Genomic DNA, 19,096 nt, shown 5'->3' with positions numbered 1-19,096 from the left:
GAAAAACTAATTTTCAAAGCTATTCATTATTCAATGATAGCAGTTGAGAGTGGTTCTTCTTATTCAGAAAAAAAATCATTTTTGACCCCACGCTAAAAAATCACAACTGTTAAACTTGAGCACTGCTAAGGCATTGCCATGGGGCAGGGTGAGTTAGGAAATTAAACTTCTATTTCTGAGAAAACTTCATGGGGTTTACAATGGTTGAACCTTTCAGAGCAAATAAAGATCACCATTAAGAATGAAGATCACAATTGACACTCCTGGTTTAATGTCTCTTGATTAAAATATCTTCTGGAAAGTACCTGCTGATGAATAATATAACGACTCACCATAGGCTTTAGACACCTTCCATTTCTGCAAGCTCTGTAACTTTATTCAAGTCCTTTTTTGCCCCACACGTAATTTTTACCGCCCTAAATTGTAACGCATTTTAACAGTTTCCACTGAAATTATATTGAAATAATACTTTCTCGACTTCTTTGAACATATTCTTGTTTGTAGTTGTTCCATGCAGTGTATTCACAGAGGCTAATTCTTGAGTCGCTTCAAAATTGGCACTGGCTCTTTGTATAAAGAACAAGTGAACAGTATCCATAACATTTGTCAACTCATCAAAGCCAGGGAAAACCTCTCAAAATAATTTGCCTTAGTTTTAAATTGAGATTGCTCCCAGTGTCCTCAACTCTTTGAACAACTGTTCTTACCAAGGGATTAATAGTCCTAAACAAGTTTATTTTCTCTGGACACATTTCTTCAGCTGCTGCAATCAGACATGATTTAATTAACTCGCCCTTAGTAAATGGTTTCCTTGCTTGGCTGAAAAAAATGAGCCGCTCAGAAACTCACTTTGGTTGTAATCTTGTTTTCATTTCTTTATTTTTTGTGAGGAATTTCTGCTGTGGTTTAATATTCTGTTTTAGATTTTGTAATTGTTCTGACCACTGCTTTCGTGATGGGTGCTTCAGCCGGCACTTGTCTCCTGCTAGCACAGCATTTACACAGTAAATAACATCCTTTTTGTCATCTAGTTCAATAACAAAATCACCCACCTTCCAGCATGTGCTAAAAGCATGGCATTTTTAAGTCCACTTTTGTCTTCTTTTGTTGCTTCGACATGATGGGTATACACTGATGATTTTAAAAAAAGCGGTACAGCAATAGGCATGATACTTGAAATGCTGTGGAATTATAACTCTATTGCTATGACTTGTGGTGCACCATAAAGGTGTGCAAAGCAATGAGCACAGGAGCGTGCATGTGCTCTATCACGACCGCTCACCTCTGCTGATGGAGTAGCTCATTCTTAGCTTGCAGGCCATACAGAAACGGGCAGCAGGCTGGATCTGGCCTGCAGACTATTGTTTGCTGACCTTTGGTCCTGAGAATTACTGATCTATGATTAATAGAATCTCAGAGACACTGGGACCAGCAGATGGTGTAATGATTATGTCGCTGGACTCCCATGTAGTTGATGGTGGTTCGAGTCTTGGGCCTGGCAGCTTAAAATTCAAGCCAGTTGTGTGTGCTTGCATGCCCAAAATACATAAGGAGAATGGAGGAGAAGGGATTGTGGCATGACCATCCCCCCAGGGGTGTGATTTCTCCCTTTTTATCTCTCTGTGTCTCTGGTGAGCATGTGCATCCTATGGCAAAACTCTCTTAAAAAAAAAAAAAAAAGAAGGCTCTATGCGCTGAGAAGGCCCTGTTTTAAGATGCGGTATATGAGAATAAGAAATCTTAGGTATCTGTTTTACCATTAAATCTCTAGCACATAGAGGCTTAATCAGTATTTTTTTGAATAAGTAAATAGACATCTTCTGGCTCATAATAAACCTATAAAGGTCTGTAGTATGAATGAAGTGAATGAATGATTTGCTACCTATTTTATACACTATGAGGGAACCTAAAACTAGGGGGATTAATATGAATGATCTAATCTTAGTTTAAACATAGGAGGAGGTTATCCCTGAGAAGTTTGAAGAAGGGTTTACTAACTGGGAATCATTTTGGTGATGTTACTAATTTAAGTACTAATACATGAGAATTTTATAGGGGTAATTCAGGTGTGAGAGAGGTGTCACGGGCAAACAGAACATCCTGCAGACTGTGGCTGTGAGGCTCTTTACTGCTAGATTTTATAATGAAATTCCTTAAAAAAAAGCTATTCAGAGAAAATAAATGGATTTTCAACAAGGAAAGAACTTCAAGCCAGGGAAACTATTTGACAATATTGTTTTCCAGGAGGATGAACTCAGTGATAGGGTATTTTTAACTATTCAATATGCTAGACTAGTTAAATAACATCCCTCAGGTAATGTGTGCTTTCAGGCATCAGGTTTATTTCTACAACAGGAAGCACAGTGGGATATATGACTGTTAGAAAGACTCATTTGATACTACATTTTTAAACTCATCCAGGAGGCATGCTAATAAATAACTCGGTGATCTTTTAAGCATCACCTTTGGCATAGGACTATAATCCCTGCATTTGCACTATTTTATCAACTCAGAGGGCTCTCACATTCCAGCAGCCTTAACGTTGTATTCTGTATGGCAGTGTGAGTACAAGTTTCATGTTAGCATATTAGGCTTTTTCTTTTGCTACAGGTTAAAAGAAGTATACCTACCCAAAGGAAGGTATAACAGAGAATGATTGCCTTTCTACAGTTTGGCTGTGTTGTAAGCAAGGTGCTTACACTGCCAAGGCTTGGTTTCTTACTCTGAGAAGGTTGTAATATGATCTGCTTCAGAGCTTAATTGTGAGGATTAAATGAGACTACATGTGTCAACTCCTGAGTGCAGTGTTGGAAGATGGTGATAGTAGCTATTATTTACATTAAGTGACAGATTTTATGCTTTAATATTTCTTAATTTAAGATGACTAGGTGACTGTTGTCACTGCATAATACAAGCTCATTATGCAGAGTTAACAGTAAGTACTTACAAATGTTGGATGTATGAACTACAGCCTTTTAATATCCGCAGGATAGCCCAAGGGTCTGCTGTGCATGTGTGTGCAAAATCTTTTTTGACTATAGCTTTTCTTACTTTCTAACATTCTAGCTTTGCTTGAAGAGTTGATGTAATTCTTTAGGGATTTGTGAGAAAGAATATAAGGGCTCTTGTACAAGCATTGATTTTAAAAAAATAATTATTTCAGTAAGTTTTGAACACCTACAGTGTGCCAAGCATCGCGTCGACAGTGAAGAACAAGATAATGCCTCTGGGAACCAGCTGTTGGCGTAATGGCTATGTTGTTGGAGTCCCATGTAGTCGACCGCGGTTCGCGTCCTGGACCCGGTGGCTTAAAACTTACGCCAGGCGCATGTGCATGCGTGCCCAAGATCCCGAGAGGAGAATGGAGGGGAAGGGATTGCGGCGTGACCATACCCCCTGGGGGTGATTTCTCGCTTTCTGTCTCTATGTCTCTCTCTGTCTGTCTGGAGAGCGCACGCGCCCTATAGTGAAAACCTCTCCAGAAAAAATAAGATAATGCCTCTGCTCCTAAGGAACTCCCTTGGAGCTAGGGTGACAATCAAGGAGGTAGTGATGCAGTAACAAGCATGTGCCCTGTAAAATGAGCATGCATAGAAGGGGCACCCAACCCAACTTTGGGATTCCCCAAAGATTTCCCAGAAGAGGTAAAATGTTCATTGAGGCAGGTGAAGCAGTAATGAAGGGACTGAACTAGCACGAGAGGAAGCCGGGAAAGCAACTGGAAAGTTTTTTCAGGGCTGCGTTATGAAATGCAGACACTGTCGCTGTCTTTAGGGCAGGAAGGAGCCTCTGAAAGGTTTTTAGGTACACAAACCAGTTGTGTTTAGAAATACAGTGTGGGCAGTAGGGTGGAACAAACAAAGACCGCGTCAAGGAGACCAGCTACGAGGCTGTTGCAGTACTTCAGGCAAGAGGGAATAATGGCAAGGGGGTGAAGAGAAAGCAATTTCAAGATCTATTAAGGAGGTAGAATTATATTAGAAATACATTATATCTATTAGGGAGTCAATAATTGTCAGTGAGGATGTGAATGATGAAGGACTAAATCATGTTTCCAAGTTTTTCACTGTAGCCTCTGAGTGAATGTCACAAGTGTCATCCTGAGATAGGAAACAAGAGAGGGAGAGCAGGTTTTGTCTAGAGAAATGGGGAAATAATGAGTTCACTTTTTGGGTATATTGTTTTTTTTTAATGTTCAAGGGACCTTCAAATGGAGATTCCCTTATTAGGAATATAAGAAACGTATTTTTAATTTAGCACTTGTTCAATTTCCCAGTTAGCCAGCTAGTGATCCTTTTAGAATCCTAAGAGGGAGAAAAAAGGCAATCTTAAAAATTCTAATTTATATTTAAATTTAAATAACTTTATACTTAAATTTCAACTTTTTTTCCTTTTCTTTCTTTCTTTTTTTTTTTTTTTTTAGTTTTTGTTATATGGCACATGCACTTGCTGGAGAGAGATAGAGAGAAAGGAAAAGTGAGAACCACTCCCCTACCCCCAAGATCACGGTGCAACCCCTTCTCCTCCATTCTCCTCTCGGGATTTTGGGGACATGTAAACATGGCCCCAAGTGTTTTTCAAGTCACTTGATGTGTGACTTGAACTGCTCAGTTAGCCATGTGGGACTCTGTTGTAACCACCATGCCAATGGCTAGCCCTCAACATGCTTTTAAATTTTGGATTAATTCAGAAAGTAAAGTTTTATTTTGTGGTTTAGTTTCTGGGTTTGCTGTTGTTCGTTTGAATGGTGAAGGTTGTGGTAACTGAAGATTCAGATCTGGGAGTCATTGGCATAAAGATAATGGAAGTGACTGAGTGAGATCTTGGGGTGGCAGAATCAAAGAGCAGTAGTTTTCTTTCCTGGCTGCACACTGGAATCACTTGGGGAACTTAAGAAATATCCTGGGGAACCAGCAGTTAGCGTAATGGCTATGTCGCTGGACTCCCACGTAGTCAACTGCGGTTCGTGTCCCAGACCCAGTGGCTTAAAACTCACGCCAGGTGCGTGTGCGTGCGTGCCCAAGATCCCGAGAGGAGAATGGAGGAGAAGGGATTGCGGCGTGACCATCCCCCCTGGGGGGTGATTTCTCGCTTTCTGTCTCTATGTCTCTCTCTGTCTGTCTGGCGAGCGCACGCGCCCTACAGTGAAAATCTCTCCAAAAAAAAAAAAAAAAAAGAAATATCCTGATGCCCAAGACCCATCCCCCAAAATTCTGATTTATTCGTCTGGTGGTGCCTGAGCCAAAGTTTTAGAAAGACTGACTTAGGGTGAGCAGAGATCCCAGGAAAGAATGTTGGGAATTGCAATGTTTAAGGATCAGGTCAGAGAGGAAAATAAGATGGGTACATTGCCAAAGAGTTCAAGGGAAGAAAACTTTGCAGCTATAGTTATAGCTACAAAATAGGTGCTAATTCAGAAAACTGAAGAGTTAAAAAAACAAAAACTAACCAGGTAACCACTTAATATAAATAATTCCTCTAAATCTCCATCACTATGGTTAAATTGTCCTGGGATGGATAAGAAGGAAAACGAACACTGTGGCTGAAGATCGTGGTCTGCCTGAGAGAGAAGGGAACTTGGAAGGTGTCCCTAGGATATTCAGAAAATTCATGGACAGTGCATATTATGAAAAAACTATGCATGGATTTCAAGTATTTTTTGCACCAAAATAAACTTGTACTCTACTTCTATTTTCCATAAACTGAGTAGGTTTGTCTATTTTAGTACTCTATGGCTGTGAGTATTTATGAAGGTTGCATCACATGTAGGAGGAAAGTTCAAAGTGAAAGCTCTAGTCTAGAAACAAAAATGTAATTTTTGTTATTGAGATGCAATTCACATACCATAAAATCCACTCCTTTAATAATGTACAATTTAGTGTTTCTTTTAGTATATTTATAAGTTTGTATAACCATCATTACTATGTATTCCTGGGGTGGGGAAGTAGTTTTGACCTATATGAATAGGGCATGAATTTGCTTGTAGCCATTATATTCATAAAGTATACTTTTTTCTAATTTAGCTCTCCAGGTGGTTCATAGGCACAGAGTGACAACTGAAAACCAGTATTTCAACAGATGGAGAGATACGGAAAATGAGAAAGCTCCCCCGGGGAGAATGGCCATGCTGTGAATCCTCCACTTCCATACTCCTCTTGGGAATTTTGGGAACACATGTATATGTGCCTGGTGTGTTTTTTAAGCTGTGAGTTCCGGGACTTGAACTGCACAGTCAGCCATGTTAGATCCAGCTCCTTAACCACCATGCTACCTGGCTAACATTTCATCTTAATTAGCTCTCAGCAACATTATGTAAGAAATACATTATTATTTTATGGATGGAAAAAGTGATGTTCAGTGAAGTTACATGACTTGCTTAGAGGCTCATGTAACAGATGGAGCAGTGCTGGGTAGTCACAATGCCAAAGGCCACGGATGTTTCTTTCTTTCTTTTTCTGGTGTGCATGCATGTGCATGTGTGTGTGTGTGTCTGTGTCTATCTAGTGTTTTAGACAGGGTCTTGCTATATTGTAATTCTCCTACCTCACCCTCCAAAGTAATTGGGACCCTAGACCTGTGTCACCACTCCTGGCTCCTTCAGATAGAGTCTTGTGTTGCTCACCCTGGTCACAAACTTGTGATTCTCCTGCCCTTACTTCCTGAGTAACTGGGATTACAGGCATGTGTCACTATGCCTGGCCAGGAACTGAACTCAGGCCTCTCCTGTGACCACAAGCTGCCAAGCAGCAGCATCTACCAGTGGGTGCTACCAGGTATGTGACCAGTGTTTCTTTTATGCTAATTGCTTTCACTATTATGAACATTCAGAGAAAATGCTAGAAAACAGGATTCCATTTTCTATGTTTATTTTATCTTATACATTCAATCACTATACATTACTTAGCTTATAACATGAATTTAACCAACATGAGAAGATTCCATTTTTACTGGTTCTTATCTGTGACTAAGTTGTTCTCTATTTATCTTAGTTACTTGAAAAGAGTTTATTGTGGTTTTAATGCGCATTTTCATTGACTTTAGGAGTAAAACACAGTGCAATATGAGCCAGAAACTATTGTTTATATCCTGTGCATCGATTATTATTATTTATTATTTCTCCTACAGCTGGTAAGTGGGCATGTCTGGTGAAGGAGAATCAGATAGGTTGACTGCCCAAAGGTGAAATGGCTACTGACCTGCAGGAATGTACCTGGGAGACAGATTAGGGCAAAGCATGCTTTCCCATGCACATTGAGTTCCTAAAAGTAATAAAACATATAGAGATGACAAATTCACTATATTTTATTCCCTCTGTTGCTGCTAACTGAACAGGTTTGGGAACTTGCCAAAATATTATACATTGTTTAAAAATATTATAAAGAAATCTCAGCCATGCACCAGATTTATTAAATTGAACATTTTTAGAAAACAGTTTCAGTCATTAAAGGCTTTTGGTGTTGTTTCCTGAATGTCTTAATCATCACTGTACAATTAGAGATAGTATTAAACATTGTGGCAATATTTTAAAAGATGGTTTAAAAACTTCCATTTCATCTCCTGAGGTATAGGAAGAAGACAGTCTTCTGATTTTCTCCTCTCTAATTTAAAAATCATGTGCACAGGATATTTTTCATGATCCTTTTAAGTAAGCAGGAAGTATAATTGTTTGCTTGGGAATGTGTATATGTATGTGTTAAAAATATAGATCGAGGAGTACAATGTGTTTACAGAAATGAGGGTTATGAAACACATACTTCAAATGAGAGCTGGAGTGTGTGTGTGATTTTACTTTTTTTTTAAGGTTTGTTTCTGAATTATATTTTTCTGATGCTCTTCCTGTTTTCTTCCACACCCAGTAGTGGAATAAGAGTTGAAGAGCAGACAGATACACACAGAGGTGGCCTTTGTAAGTCGTGAGTTAGGTGTCTATCTCTCTGTTAGTCATTTGGAATTCTGAAGACTGACAGAGGTGATTACAAAATGTACTGCAGATTTTAGCCCCTGTATCTTTACTTAATTAATGTTTACAAAGTGCTTTGCAATTGATGAATGTAACTGGCCGTTGAAATATACTGAATGGTTAGTTGTTCTTATGTTTTTCTCTTATTTCTCCCTGAACACACTGATCTAATTAAAAAACAAAAAAACAAAAACAAACTGTTCCATGGATGGCTTTAAACACTTTATTTTTAATAGAGGCTTTCACCTTACTGCTTGTGCGCCCATTGGGGAGAGAGAGCGACAGTGAGAGGGAAAGTGAGAAATCACCCCCAGAGGGGCTGACCATGCCACAGTCCTTTATTCTCCTCCCGGGATCTTGGGCAGGCATGCACACACACATGACTGGCATGATTTTCCAACCACCGGATCCAGGACTCAAACCACGGTTGACGATGTGAGAGTCCAGGAACATAACTGCTAAGCCATCTGCTGACTCCTTTAAGCACTTATTTTTTTAGAAGTTTTTGCTATAGGGCGCGTGCGCTCTCCAGACAGACAGAGAAAGAGACAGAGAGACAGAGAGACAGAAAGCGAGAAATCACCACCCAGGGGGGATGGCCATGCTGCAATCCCTTCTCCTCCACTCTCCTCTTGGGATCTTGGGCATGCACGCACATGTGCCCGGCATGAGTTTTTCAAGCCACCAGGTCCGGGACGCGAACCACGGTTGACTACGTGGGAGTCCAGTGACATAGCCATTACGCTAACTGCTGATCCCCCTTTAAGCACTTTTTAAAGCTCTTCATATGTTATTTATCCTTTACACAGGGTATTGTCCATAGGTCTGCTTCTTCTGATTTTCCTAGGAAATATATATCCCTGAAGGTTCTAGAGTTATTTCTCAGCTGGACAACATCATCTCAATGTTATTTTTATTCTTAACAGAATTAATATTTTATGTAAATCAAAAAAATTTTGTAGGCAAATAAGCCATATAAAGATCACAGAGAATGCTAAGAGAGTAGACTACACCATGAAGAATCCTTGTTAGTAAGAAAAAGTAGGAGTGGGGCCAGCAGGTGGCAAAGTGGTCAAAGTGCTGGACTCCCAGGTGGCTGATCACGGTTTGAGTCCTGGACCTGGCAGCTTGAAACTCATGCTGGGCACATGTGTGTGAAAGCCCAAAATCCTGAGAGGAAACTGGAGAAGAAGGAATTTCAACATGACCATCCCCCTTAGTGGGTGATTTCTTGCTTTCTGTCTTTTTGTCTCTCTAGCAAGTGCACATGCTCTGTAACAAAAATTACTTAAAAAAAAAAAGAAGAAAGAAAGAAAGAAAGAAAGAAAGAAAGAAAGAAAGAAAGAAAGAAAGAAAGAAAGAAAGAAAGAAAAGGTAGGCTGGATGGTGGTGCACTGGAACATGATGCTCTGTGAGGCTGACCCATGTGGGAAAGTTCTGAGTTTGTGTCCCAAAATCTCCCTCAGCTCACTGGGTGCATGTGCCCATGATTGGAGGCTGGCTGAAGCTGGGGGTGAATAGTGGCATGAAGACTCTGTTGATGGTGCCTCTCTTTCAGTGGCTCTCTCTCTTAACTGAGGAAGAAGGGAATAAATTAACTTTAAAAGAGCAAAGGTAATGTTTATGTAAAACAAATGTGACCAAGGAGCAGGTATACTATTGTTCGAATAGCTACAAAAGAGTCAATGCAAGTAACCTAGGTAGTCTGGAGAGTAAAAGAGAGAGGGAAAGTGAGAAATCATCTCCCAGGAGGATGACCATGCTCCAGTCCCTTTGCCTCCATCCTCCTCTTGGGATTTTACACAAGCACACACATGCACCTGGCATGATTTTCTAGCTGCCAGGTCTGGGACTTGACCAGTTGGTGACCACGTAAGAATCCAGCACCATAACCATCACAGAACCAGCTGGCTCCTTAAAAAAATGACATTTAATAGTGTGTATAATTTGACAATACTCATTTTGACTCGTAAGAATTTCCAACAGGAGAGTATATACTCCTGAAGAAGGAATGTAGTACGAAGAAATCCTCAAGTTCAAAGTGGAAGATGTTCAGTGTCTGTTTTGTCCACATATGCATATTTCCGATTGTCCTTGATATTATCAGAAGTCAAGTGCAAGTTTACTCTTGTAACAGCAGAGATAAACAGGTGATTTATCTGTGATTGACTCATCACATTTGTTTCAAATTAATTTTGGAAGCTATTTTCAGGGATTTTGCAAAGGTGACTTAGTTTTAATAGGAGTTAATCAATGGCAGGAGTAATAAAACTTTGTGAGAATGTTTCAAATATTGTGTAAATGCAAATTGGATTCAATTCATTATCAGAGATTTTTATCCTTTTATGTCTGCAATTTTTACCTTTACCTAGATGTTTTTTCCAAGGACCCTTGTATCTGGTCAGGTAACAGAACATTCTGGTTATTCTTTTTTTTGAGAGATTTTTGCTATAAGGTACCTGTACTTGCCAGAGAGACAGAAAAGGAGAGACAGAAAGTGAGAAATTACTCCCGGGGGGCCGGGGAGGGATAGCCACAGTGCAATCGCTTCTCCTCCACTCTCCTCTCGGGATTTTGGGCACGCAAGTACATGTGCCCTGTGTGAGTTTCAAGTCCCGGGATCTGGGACTCTAACTGTGGTCAGCTATGTGGGAGTCCAGAGCCTTAACCCACTCCACCACTTGCTGGCCTCAGTATTTCTTTTCTCTCTCTCTCTATTTTTCTGGCTATGAAGCAGGACTTGAAATTCTCAGTTAAGCTACTGAGTTGCAGGATAATTCACTTGGAGATGCACAAAGTATTATATGAAAAAGTAGGGCAAAATATTAAGAAAATGTTTTAGGTACTTTGCTGGGAAAGTGATTATGTAATGTTGAGGAAAAGTAGAATATTAATATAGACTTGTGGAACCATCAGATGGCATAGTGGTTACATCGCTGGACTCCCATGTGGCTGATGGTGATTAGAGTCCTGACTTGAGGGCTTGAAACACTCGCCAGGCATGTGTGCATGCGTGTCTAAAATCCTGAGAAGAGAATGAAGGAGAAGGGATTGTGATATGGCCGTCCCCGGAGGGGAGTGGTGGTGGTGGTGTGGTGCATGATTTTTTGCTTCTGTCTCTCTGTTTCTCGCCATCTCTCTGGTAAGTACACATACCCTATAGTGAAAATCTCTCAAAAAAAAAAAAAACCCAGAAAGACAAACAAAACAAAACAAAACAAAACAAACTATAGTCTTGAGTGAGAACCATTTCTGGGATGAAGATTAGGAAATTCAGAATCTTTAACTACCATGCCACCTGCTGGCCCTGTAGCCTATTTTAAGTTTTATGGGTATGTACCTTTTCTGATAGACTGAATAAGTTCTTCAGAATTTCGTGTATGTAGTAACTTTCAGAATTATATGTCAGGAATAGAATTTGATTGCTTATAGATTTAGTCTTCACATATTTATACATGTGACTAAAAAATCAGTTATTTAAAATTGAAAGTGAGTATAGCTCATCCTATTTAGCCCCTTGATAGAACATCAGTCTCAAAGATTTGGTGCTTCCATCCCATTTTATTGTGTAGGAAGAGGTCATGGGTCACTTAGTCTTTGTCAATTTCTCCTTTTTAATGGAAGAGAATAATACTCCCCAAGTATAAAGAAAGGAGCACATGAAAGAAGATACAAACCTTTGGTGTCATGGTCTTAACTCTTTTTTGAAGAGGTTTTTAATATAGAGTGCGTATGCTCACCAGAAAGACAGAGACAGACAGACAAAACGTGAGAAATCACCCCCCAGGGAAGATGGCCATACCGCAATCCCTTCTCCTATTATTCTCCTCTCAGGATCTTGGGCATACACACATGGGCCCTGCGTGAGTTTAAGTAACCGGGTTCAGGACTCAAACCGCGGTCAGCTACCTGGGAGTCCAGCAATATAGCCATTGCGCCAACTGCTGACCATCATGGTCTTACCTTTAACTCATACTTACAGAGTTTATGTAAAGTCTAGGAAGGACTTAGGAATAGAGTAGAACAACTTATTAGATAGTAAAGAACTGAAATAAAACAAAAAGGAAAAATTAATTTGAATAGCATCCTTATGTATAAGCCTATCAGAGATTGTATTCTTTGAATATATAAAATCGGTGAAATGGTAATTTAGACTTTATTGAAAACTTCCTTAACTATTTGAAATTGTGATATTACCTAACTGTGTCCATTGACTTTGGAAAGTATTTATGTGTAGAGACATTTATGATAATATACATTACATAAAGAAATAAGAAATGCTTCTGCTTTATAAGGTCTCATATTCTAAGATTACAGTTTTTCATTAATTTTTATTGAATATATGGGGAGAAGCATGGGCAGACATTAGTTAAATAATCACATAAATAAATAAAATGACAAGTTCTGAAAAGTAGAGATTTATGGTGCTTTAGAGGCATTTCATGGAGGGATTTGATGTCGTCATGGTCCTCAGGGAAATTTTCCTATGGATGTGATGATGAGTTGAGCTCTGAATAAAAACTAAGAGTTACTATGGAGAGAACAGAGAGAATTGTGTTTCTTCTGTTTGGAATTATTCTTATATTTCATACTGTACAATATATGAGGGGTTTATTAAAAAGTTCATGGAAAATTCATATTATGAAAAAACTACACATAAATTTCAACATTTTTTAACACCAAAATAAACTTGTATTTTAATTCTATCTTTTTCAAAACATTTGAAGTTCCCTTGTATTTACTGTCACATCTTTTACAGAAAGCACTTGCTAACCAGTGGTGTAGAGCAGTGGTTCTCCTCAATAACTGCTTAGTTGAATCACGAGGGAGTTCAGAAATTATCAGTGACTCTATAGCAGATCCAGATCCTATAAACATCAGAATCTCAGGAAGGTGACCCTGGCATCATTGTGCTTTAAAAGTTCTCCAGGTAATTACTATGGGCAGTCAGGTGTGAAACCACTGGTCTAATGGACTATCCTCTTCCTAGCTATGTCTCAGAACATATAGATAGTCACTGTATTAGTCTGCTATTGTGTTGCTTACAGAAATACCCGAGACTACATGATTTATAAAGAATAGAGGTTTATTTGATTCACAATTCTGGTGCTGAAAAGTTCAAAGATGGAGGCTGGCTTCAGGCCATCTATGTCACATCATAGTTAATAGAAACAGAAAGGAAGGTGAGCGCATGCAGAAAAACAAGTGGGGGCTGCCATATTCCTTTTATAACAAGAAAAGGCAGAAGTAGCCCCTTCTCGACAGAACTAGAACTCACTTAGTTCCATGCAAGATAACTAATATATCCATGAGACCATACCTCCATGATAATTACCACCCACTAAACATCATCTCTTAAAAGTCTCACTACCAGCCAATGCCATTAGGCTGTGAACCAAATTATAAAACATTAACCTGTAGGAGACAAATCATTATCAGAACCAAAGGCAAAGGTTGAAGTTCAGATCTTAAGATATCCATAGCATATTCTTGCATGATCTCTGCATTGTTGTCACTACTAAGACACAATTCTCAGAACTACTTTTTGTTGTTCTCAACTCAAAACAGCCCCCAAACCAGTATATGCTTTCACAGCTCCCTTTACCTCTCATTACATTTGTTTTCAAGAGTTATCATTGCTTCCTTCTTCCAACAGCCATGTGGCTTCATACTGGGCTGTCTAACCCATAAGACCAATATGTGATCTACAAGCATATATCCTTATTCTTTTCTTTCAGGAAAAGAATGGCTCTGCAGACTCACACAGGGGCCACCACATACCTGTTTCTTGCCACCAGCCCTAGGGCATCATCTGGGATCTGCACATTGGTCATACTCTCTCCTTTATTTTTAACTTCTCCCTCTTGGTATCCTCTTTTCTAACAACATAGAAATCTGCAAAATTCTACCACCCCCCCCCAGATAGAAAACAAACAAACAAACAAACAAACAAACAAAAAACTACCTCTAGCAACTACTCAGCCTTCTCCATTTATCATCCTAAAACCATCTCCCCACACACTCAAGAGTGATTTATTTAAAAACACAAATATTACCATGTCAGTTTATGCCTAAAAGCTACCAATGTCTTAAAGTTTACTATAGGGTATGTGTGCCTGCTGGGGAGGGAGAAGGAGGAGGAGAGAAACTGAATAATCACCCTGTGTTGGGGATGGCCTCACTGCAGTCCCTTCTCCTGTATTTTTCTCTTGGGATTTTGGGTACTCACACATGTACCTGGTGTGATTTTTAAGCCAATGAGTCTGGGACTTGAACTACGCAAGTGGCCATGTGGGATCCAGTTATTTTAACTTCCACACTACCTGCTGATCCCCTATCAAAGTCTTTTTATCATACAAGATAATGCTGAAGCTCCTTAACACAGATTCTCTAAAATGTATACCTTTCTTCTCTGGCATCATGCACTTAATACTCGTACTATACTTCAAGTAATGAGTTCCTCTACTTGTAGAGTCCTCTACTTGTAGAGTCCTGTACTTGTAGAGTCCTCTACTTGTAGAGTCTTCTACCTAGAATTCCTTTCTTTTCCTTGCTATTTCCTTTACTTATTTCAGTCATACTTTTAGCTAGTTTGTATACTTAAAGACTCATACCCCTCAGGTATGGTTAAATGTCTATCACTGTATGTCCATAATAGCCTGTGCATTTTAACATTATTTAGATCATCATTCAGTAGTTAAGAATATTTGATAATCACAAAGATGTGCATTTAAATGACCACTTTACCATTTATCAACTCTCTTACTTGGGAAAATCCTGTAACCTTTTTAAGTCCTTAGTTTCTTTATATGTATAATGGAGATTCACCTTACTGTTTTGGCATTAAGAACTAGTGCAGTAGGGCTTGCCCTGTAGTGTTATGGTTAAGTGCTGCAAAGAGGAAGCTGGATTTCATATGACTGATCAAGGTTCAAGTCCCAACCCTGGTGACTTGGAAAGTATGTTTGGCACATGAGCTCAGGATCTTGACAGGATGGAGAATTAGAGGAAATAGGATTATGGAGTGACCAAGTCATGTTGAGTTTGCTTTCTCTCTCTGTCCTCTTGCATACATGTTAAAAAACAAACAAACAAAATAATTAAAGAGATAAAATCCTTAGGCTATAAACTGGTGCAGGGCAAGAATCCAATAAAACTGTAGTTGCTGCTATTAATGTTTGTCGTTGATTTTAAAGTTAGAATACAAAACTCTGATGGATGTATTCAATAACTTTTCTTCAAAAGTCTTTTGCAAAGAAATCTGTGTATTTTTTATATTAAGATAGTTTTTTCAGTGCTTACAAATACTATTCCTTATAAGAAGAAATTATGTTGATACATAATAATATGACAAGGAAAAAGTCTTATAATGACTTTCCAATGAAAAGATAGAGCATAATTTAACTCACAATAAATGAACATCTCAAATATATATTTTGTAATTTCTTAATTGGTAAAAACATGAATACCATAAACCAGGAATGACTTTTTCTGGGAATTAAGACAAGATTCCTTATAACTAAATCATTATGAACTATCCACTGCCCAAACAGTAGTAGATCCTGCTTTTATTTTTATTCAGAGCATGATGATGTAAAAATATAAAACATGTTATTTTACAAAAACTTCTACAAGAACTTGTGTTTTTCCAATGACTTGTATTAATGTTCTGTTCAATTCAAAAGACAAAATTTCTTTATTGTAAGTATGTTCATTATATTAAAGAAAATAAATGCGACAATTATAAAAGTGCCTGCTAGGCTACTTCGTTTGAACCCTCTAATTACAGCATATTTTTCAGCAGTCTGTAAAGAGGATCAAACAAACATATTCATGATAAGTTCTGTACTCAACATACAGATAAAGATTTATTTTCTTCAGTCTTAATACTGTGATAATTTTGATCACATTTCTACTTAAATTTTTTGTTTCTTTTCAAAACATATCTTTTTTGCATTCAATTACTGAATATCATTAGAATATGCAAAATGAATTTTCCCAACCTGAATCACTGTATATTAGTCCTCTCAAAGATATTACCATATACAGTATCATAAACAATAATTTTCCATTTTGTGTCCTTTAAATGTTTGACTTCTATTTTTTTCTGCTTGATTCCCTCCCCCACCCTTCCCCATTTCCCATCATCCTCCCACACTGTCTCCGTTATCTATATTTGCTCACTACCATGACTTTTTTTTTTTTTTTGTAGAGAAATTTTTGCTATAGGACACATGCATTCACCATAGAGACAGAGAGACAAAAAGCAAGAAATCACCCCCCAGAGGAGATGACCATGCCACAATCCCTTCTTCTCTTAATCTCCTCTCAGGATTTTGAGCAGCATGCATACTTGCCTGGAGTGAGTTTTATGCCACTGGGTTTGGGACTTGAACTATGGTCAACTATGACGGAGTCCAGTGACATAACCATTATACCATCTGGTGGTCCCACTCACCATGCTCTCCAGTCTTTCACTTTGTGCATAAAATGTAGACATTTGGTATATATTAAGTAGGGTTATACAATGCTTTTCTTTCATAGTCTGGCTTGTTCTGCTTAGCAGTAAATCTTTTATATTTGTCTACTTTCTATCAAATGACATAGACTCATTTTTTTTATGGCTGAGTAGTATTCCATGGTATATATGTGCCACATTTTTTCAATCCATCATCTATTCATGGACGTTTAGGTTGGTGCCATGTCTTAGAAATTGTGAATAATGCTGCAATAAACATAACATGTGGAAGTTTTTTTTCCAACTGAGCGTATTGTTATCCTTTGGGTAGATATCCAGGTGTAGAATTGCAGAATTATTTGGTAATTCTATTTGCAGGTCTTTGAGGACTCTCCATATTGTTCTCCCCAGTGGCTGTACTAATATACATTCCTATCAACAGTGTAGGAGAGAGTTCCTTTTTCACCACAGCCTCTTCAGAATTTGCCATTTTTAGTTTTAAAAATCTTAGCTATTCTTTTTTTGGAGAGGTTTTTCGCTATAGGGCGTGTGTGCTCGCCAGATAGAGAGAGACATAGAGACAGAAAGCGAGAAATCACCCCCCAGGGGGGATGGTCACGCCGCAATCCCTTCTCCTCCATTCTCCTCTCGGGATCTTGGGCACACACGCACATGCGCCCAGTGTGAGTTTTAAGCCACCGGGTCCCGGATACGAACCGAGTCCAGTGACATAGCCATTATGCTAACTGCTGGTTCCCAAATCTTAGCTATAACAATAGGTGGCAACCCATTGGGGTTTTGATTTGCATCACTCTTATGATAAGGAATGTTAAGCATTTTTTCATGTTAAGCTATTCATATGTTTTTCCTTAGAGATTTGTCTGTTCAGCTCATTTGCCCATCTTTTAATTAGGTTGATCTTTTTTTCCCCTTGATTTCCATGTATATTTTGGCTATGAATCCCTTATCATAGGCATAATTTGCATAGTCACTATATACAAATATATTCTCCCATTGTGAGAATTGTTGATTCACTCTAATTATTGTTCTGTGGTACAGAAGTTTTTTAAACTGATATAATCCCACTTGTCTATTTTGGGGATTATTGCCTACACTTTGGGAATTTCTTTGGGAATTATTTTATTTAACTTTATGTATTTATTTATTTTAATTTGACCAGAGAGAAACAGAGTGAGCAAGTGAGAGGGAGAGAGAGAGAGAAAGTGAGAAAACAAGCTGCTAGTTCCGGGACTTGAACCATCGTCAGCCATTTGGGACTTCAGTGCCCTTAACCACCATGCCACCAGGTGGTCCTACACTTTGGGAATCTTATTTAAGAATTATTTGCCTACTCTGATGTCTCTGAGAGTTTCCTCTGTGTTATCCACCAGTAGTTTTATAGTTTGGGTCTTAGGTCTAGATCTTTGATCCATTTTGAGTTGATTTTTGTTAGTGGTGAGAGATAAGGGTCCAATTTCTTCTTTATGCAGGTAGATACCCAGTTTTTCCAGCACAATTTTCTGAAGAGATCTTCTTTTCCCTACTGAATTGTTGGGTGTATTTTGTCAAAAATCACCTGGGTGTATGTTTTGGAGTTCATTTCTGGAGTCTACTCTCTTCTGTTGGTCTACATGCCCATTTTTATACTAGTACCATGTTATTTTGATTATCATGGCTTTGCAATATATTTTGGGATCAGGGAGTATGATGCCTCCTCCTCTACTCTTCTTGTGCAGTATTTTCAATATAGGATCTTTTATAATTCTAGACAAATTCTATGATTATTTTCTAAATCTGTAAAGACTATCTCTGGTAATTTGATTGGGATTACATTAAATTTGTAGGTTAATTTGGGTAGAATTGACATTTTGATTGTATTGATTCTTCTAATTCAGGAACATGGGATGTCCTTCCACATTTTTATATAATTTTCAATTTCTTTTTTTAAGTTTTTCACAGTTTTCTTTGTAGAGGTTTTTGACTTCTTGGTTAGATTTATTCCCAGGTATCTTGTTTCTTTTTTGGCTATCCTAAATGGGATTGCTTTCTTCTTTTCTATCTCAGGCAGTTCACTGTTGGTGTATAAAAATGCTACTGATTTTTGTATGTTGATTTTGTATTCTGCCCCTGTACTACTATATTCATTTATTACTTCCAGGTGGTTTGTGTGTGTGTGTGTGTGTGTGTGTATTCTTTTGGATTTTCTATATTCATAATCATGTCATTTGCAAATAGAGATAATTTCACTCCTTTCCCTATTTGAATTTTTTTATTTTACTCTCATGTCCAGTTGCACTGGCTAGGACTATATTGAAAAGAAGTGAAGAAAGTGGGCAACCTTCTATTGTTCCAGCTTTCAGCTCTTTCCTATTCGGTATGATGTTGGCTATGTTTTATTATTGTTATTTTTTTTAGAAAGAGATTTTTGCTATAGGATGCATGTGCTCACCAGAGAGACAGGGGCAGAGTCAGAAAGACAGAAAAGTGAGAAATCACCCCTTGAGGGGATGGCCATGCCACAATCCCTTCTCCTCCATTCTTCTGTCAGGACTTTGGGCACACATGCATATGTGCCCAGAATGAGTTTTAAGCTGCCAGGTCTGGGACTAGAACTGCAGTTGACTATGTGGGAGTCCAGCAATAAAACCATTATGTCATTTGCTGGTCCCAGCTATGGG

The 19,096-nt window shown here is 38.4% G+C and overlaps 1 protein-coding gene across 1 annotated transcript in view; it reads left to right on the top strand.

Moving 5' to 3' along the window:
• The window catches only part of SUGCT (succinyl-CoA:glutarate-CoA transferase), a gene marked incomplete at its 5' end in the record, with an annotated part of 825,119 nt that overhangs the window by 197,368 nt on the left and 608,655 nt on the right, over positions 1 to 19,096 (top strand).

Source organism: Tupaia chinensis, unplaced genomic scaffold (genome assembly GCF_000334495.1).
Source record: "Tupaia chinensis unplaced genomic scaffold, TupChi_1.0 Scaffold000088_1, whole genome shotgun sequence".
NCBI lineage: Eukaryota > Metazoa > Chordata > Mammalia > Scandentia > Tupaiidae > Tupaia > Tupaia belangeri.
The sequence above is the reverse complement of the archived record's forward strand: the minus strand, read 5'-3'. Positions and strand labels throughout refer to the sequence as shown.